The sequence below is a fragment of the Camelina sativa genome, chromosome 13 (genome assembly GCF_000633955.1).
Source record: "Camelina sativa cultivar DH55 chromosome 13, Cs, whole genome shotgun sequence".
In the NCBI taxonomy this organism is placed as follows: domain Eukaryota; kingdom Viridiplantae; phylum Streptophyta; class Magnoliopsida; order Brassicales; family Brassicaceae; genus Camelina; species Camelina sativa.
In genome coordinates this window covers 2,765,564-2,771,477 of record NC_025697.1, presented here as the reverse complement: position 1 = coordinate 2,771,477, position 5,914 = coordinate 2,765,564, and the positions used below count along the sequence as shown (strand labels likewise).

At 29.2% G+C, this 5,914-nt stretch overlaps 1 pseudogene; it reads left to right on the top strand.

The window, feature by feature from the left end:
* LOC104737870 overlaps positions 1-563 on the top strand; it is a 3,857-nt pseudogene extending 3,294 nt beyond the window's left edge.

Genomic DNA, 5,914 nt, shown 5'->3' with positions numbered 1-5,914 from the left:
TAGCTTTTCTTGTCACTTTAGCCTGCAGTATATGTTGCAGAGAGCGCGATAAGCTCAGGTACTGCAGGATCTTCATCTGATGGGGCTGAGAACACAGCAGCAATCGTAGCAGGCATTGCCCTTATCGCAATCGCTTCAGCTTCCTCTATACTCCTCCAAGTCGGCAAAGAGCCCCCGTCTCGACCAAAACCAGTGGATTACAGTGGTCCGTCTCTTAGCTACTACATCAACAAGTTCAAGACTTCAGAAATTCTTGCCCCCTCCGTCACAGATGCTCCGCCAGTGGCCGAGCAAGAAACCTCACTACCAGAAACTCCACCGGTGACTCAGCAAGAACCCTCACTGCCGGAAACTATGGCCAGTGAGGCTCAGCCGGAGGCGTCTTCTGTTCCAACAAGTAGTGCCTCTTAGGGGGCTAGCATAGGATTATATATGTTGTGTAAAGATGAGATGAAGCATAGACCAATATCATGCATTCTGTTAATATTCGGATACATTTGTATACACTCTTCTCTATGAGTTGGTGATTTAATCAAATTTAAAATCCTAATCTTTTTGCTATAGTTCCGGCCTTGCTTTTTTTTTTTACCGTATACGAAAAGATGTTGTTTCTCTTCTAACTTAATTAACTATGTCTGAGTTTACACCATATGGATGTATTACAAAGGCATTAAACGGTATATATACGGCTCTGTCTCTCTGTATGTTGGACGAGCCAAGAGATCTCGACTATAGTTGTGGAGGTTGAGAAACGTTTCTTTGTTATCTTGATCTTATACTGCAATCAAGATCCTAGAAACTGTATAGATGTCTCCTAAGTCCTAACTCTCCCAAAGCCAAAAAGACTCGTAAGACTTATCTTCATTATCAATAGCCTTCAACTCTTCTTGAAGACTTTTGATTCCACTATATCTATCTCCCTTTTGTACTGTAAGAGCTTGAAACCAATTATTGAGGTATCCCAGTACAAAAAGTCCAAGCATTAAGGGGGTGTATTCAAACTATGATTTTGGAGAATTTGATGGGATTTAGGAAATTTAGAATTTTAATAGATTTTAGGAAAGTTGATATGCTTTTCTGTAAAATTCTTTCAAATCCCACCTAAAACCATGAGATTTAGATTTCTGTATTTTTAACTAAACAAATCCTCTCAAATCCTCCAGAATCCTAAAAAAACATTAAAATTCAAATCCACAAAATTGTTTTGAATAACTGTGGATTTTAAAGTAGATTTTTAAATAATCAGTTCAATAACAATAGATTTTAAAGTAGATTTTTAAATCATCAGTTCAATAACAGTGAATTTTAATATACTTTTTAAAATTCATAATTGAATAACATAAGATTTGTAAATTTCACACAAATCACTTAAAATATCAAGTTCAAACGATTTTTATGAAAGATTTGTACAATATGTAATCTCTTTGTTTTAGATACCTTACTTGTTTGAATGAGAGAACAGTGTTCAACTTACGTTTCTCCGTCATCTCATCTCTATCTTTTAACTCGATAAACACGAGGGAAATAATCACGGCACGCATCTTTTGAATAAAAGAGATTTGGTTCCCTTTTTTTTAAGAGGCATAATCCTTTTTTTTTTAAGAGGCATAATCGAAAGATACGTTGCTTTCACCATTAAAGTGGACCGCAGGTCACTCAATTTGTTAAAAAAAGGAAGACAGATAAAAAGTCACTCACATTGGTTTTCTATATATATCAGTCGACACTTTTATTTTATTTTTGGATGCTTTGTCGACTTATTATAAATAAAGGAGAATAATATAAAATAGGATAAAGAAAGCAAATTAACGTAGGCTATACTTTGCCTAAAAATACATCCGATTGCGCCTTTTACGGCATGTCGATATATATCATCTTCTGTTCCATATAGAGTTGACTACCTATTGATCTTTTTTGTTTTTGTTTTGAACAATGAACATACCATTTAACGGCATGTCGATATACATGACAAATAGAGCAATAGTTTATATACTACTATATATTTAAAAGAAAAAAATTATTGCGTAATAAAAAAGTCGAACGAGACCATGACATCATGTTTCTTCTAAATTCTAATTATACAATTGTACTTCACTACTCACTAGTGTAAAAAGAAATTGGAAACGCATGTAGCGGTATAAATTAACAGGGTGTAATATCTTATAACAAATCAGAATTTGTAAAATTTTAGAAGAATATTTTAGTACACTGAGACGTCTTTATATTTTCAGACTTAATAATTTTTTTAATGATATATATATATATATATATGTATATATATCTTAGTTGCTCGATAAATTATTTATTAATTTTAAGTATATGTTGTACTATAATTTAGTATGGTAGGATGACTCAACAAGAATATGATGAGTTAGGAGTCAGGGCAATCTTATCCGGATAATATTGGTACTTGGGGATACTATTAAGTATAAATAGTAGTTTAATACAATTATATCTGTTTAGAAAAGTATTGTTTGGTAAGAGGCAATCAGACAATAGTAAGTTAACTTTAAATTCCAATTTTCGTTTCAAGGATGCAATATCATAAACATTTAAAATTCAAATAGTACATATCAAAAAAGGAAATCTTAGTTTTTATGAGTTTTTGGATGTGGGAACTGGGGAGAGCAGCAGAAGACTAATTTAATAATATGCTACGCCCAAAAGTCTCGTGACATATTGGAATCCAAAGTCTTTTTCCAAAATAATAATTTAATTGTTCAAAACTTAAATGATAAATACTGAATATTTAATATTATTGAACTAACTTAATCTAGGATAATATATAAGCATGAAAAAGTATTATGTTAAATTTACGAATACTATATGTTTTCGATTTAAAACTATAGTTTATGAAAGAAAAATGAGAATATTTTATAGATATTTTTGTTGAGATACTTTTTTTTAAAAATATCATTTTTTAACGTTTTCATTTTTATCTTTTTTTTACATAATTACAATATGTTAAATTATTTTTAAATTTTTTTTTGGTTTGAGCTCTCAGTTTGGTTTTAGTTCTCAATTCTATATATAGAGTATAGCTTTTAGAGAGTAGAGTTTAGTATTTAGGGTTTATGGTTTAAAATTTAATTATTTTATATATTGAAAATAAGTATTTTTTAAAATAAACACCATAAAATAATACTTTTGAAAAATAACATAGAAAAGAGATATTTTTTAATATAAACACCATAAAATAATATTTTTTCAAAAATATTATTTTATGGGGTATTTTTGAAAATCCAAAAAAAAAATCATGTATACAATCAATTTATTTTACGTATTATTTAATATTGATTATATTTATGTATTTATAAATGAATAATGTCCTAAGAGGAAAGAGAGGTGTGGGGTACTCGCCTAAACATGGGACTATGGGAGTGTGCTTTGAAGTGAACGTGGTCATTTCATAAACATGGGACTATGGGAGTGTGCTTTGAAAGCCTAGAAGAGTTTTATTCTTCTTTTGAGAATCTTCAACTCCAAAGAAGAAACTAAGAACAGATCGATCAGTATTGTTATTCTTCTTTTGTGAATCTTCAACTCCAAACTGAGAATCTTTTTTAAAGTGAAATCACAACCATCAAAGACATAATATAGTAATATACTATCATTTTCTGAAGAAATTGTTTAGTTAATTAACAAGATAAGATTAAAGCTGAAGAATACAAAGACAAATTTATAAAATCATAGATGCTAAATTTTTATATACCTTCTTAATTAGTTTCATTTTGATCTGGTTCAAATTTACCACCAAGAAAATCCGATCCATAAAATTATTTCGACCAAATATATATTTATATATATACTTTGGTATCTGCCTCTTGTTTTTCTTTTACTTCACAATCGCTAAATTTAGACCAAAACAATTGGAGATGAAAAACTTCATAAACGAAGAACCTTCTTCTTTTCCTCTTTTTTTCTTTTTTTTTAATTTTTTTTTGGAAAAGAACTTTCGTATGTATGTCGTCGATAGCCCACAAACATACAGGTATCATGTTTTTTTTTTTTTGAATGCACAGATATCATGTTGAAAGGATAAATACAAAATCACATAAAATCTTGTTCAAGTGGTTATATATTGTATTCAACTATTCATTGTTATAGACAAATCTTGAGAAGCATAATTACACTGTGTTAACTAGTGCTTTCCATTATATTATTGACAATTTGAAAATCTATAGTTATTATTTTGTATTGTAGCTATAATTGGTCCCTCAATGTCAGGGTATTTACTTTATCTCTTGTCCAAAAATGGATTATTCTTCAGTCGATAACTTGAGATTGATGGACATAGGTTGATAACTAGAATGATACAAATTGACTTTAACTGCTTTGTGCTCCTCCTGGTAACACGTATTGTGGTTTTGAACGACGATTTATTACAAATGATTTTTTCGCCGAAAGCTCGAAGTCATACTGACATACACGATTACGAGCTGTGTAATTACCAAAAGATAAAAAATCAAAGATGAGATAGTATAATTAAATCATACAAAATACATCTATGAGCTTGTATATGAATTCAAATGTAATAATCATTCATGGTAGTTTTGTCGTCGGTTTCATCATTCAGATTGAAACACAGCACTGAATATACAACTGTTTGTTGTAAAATTGAATTAAGGTACTTTAAACATTATAAAAGTATAGAGGACGTTAAAGAAAAAAATTCATGTTTTACTTTATCATGTGATTAGGTGTGATTGTATAAGAATTCAAAATTCAAGATTATCCAATTTCCGACCAAAATATGTTTTAATATATAATATTTACATATTTTTTGGTATCTAACTCAAATTTAACTCAAATAAGATATATTTTATTATTAAGAAAATCATGGAATTTCCAATTATCGCTTGATAAAGTTTGGAAGTTTCTGTTGTTGATATAAAATGACAATATATATATATATATATAAATAACAATATATATTTATAAAAAACAGATTTTTAATCAGTTTTACAGAAAATGAGTTAAATGTTATTACAAGAAAACAGCCAATTTTCGACAGAGAGAATCGTCGGTAAACCTTCGGAAACGGCATTTTCCAACGATTTACCGAGAATAAAAAGTCCTCGGAAACTACTTGTCGGAAATCAGAAATCGTCTGAAATCCGTCGGAAATTTCCGACAGATTTCCAAGGGTGAATTATTTCCAAGGGATTTCCAAGGACGCTAAATTACCGAGAGATTTTCAAGGGCACTTACTTTCCAACAAATTTCCAAGAGTCCAGATTTCCAACGAAATTCCAAGGGCTTCATGTTTTCAAGGGATTTCCAAGAGATAAGTTTTCCGAGAGATTTCCAAAAGATCTTGTTTCCGAGGACTTTCTGATGACAACGGAGTTTCCGAGTGATCTTCTATATAAATTACAAAATTATAAATAAAAATATAAAAATCTAAAAAATATAAATAAAAATAGAAAATTTTCAATAATAAATAAAATAACAATATATCAAAAGGCTGAAAATAAATATTTATCCAACTATATACATCCTATATAGTTGAAAATATCCTAATAAAAAATATATACACCCCCATACAAAATAATATCCAACTAAATAAAAAATTTCGTAAATTTAAAATAGTTTAGAAAAAAAAAACAAATTAGCTAGGATTAGGAGGAATGAATTGTCCAGTAAATTAGGAGGAAATGAAACTTTGAAGTTGGGAGAGTGTTGTTTGCATATGGATAAATTGTTCCTTAATCTTGAGGTTTTCTTGCTTCACTTCCTCCATAAGACCTACACAATTTAATAAAATAGTAATCAACAAATAAATAAATTGAATCCAATCAAAATCTTTAAACTAATATCAAAATTATAAGAAAAATCTACATAATTTAAATAAATTAGCATTCAAGTTAAATGTATTTTTAAAAATTTACAAAACTATTCTAAATCCCAAAAT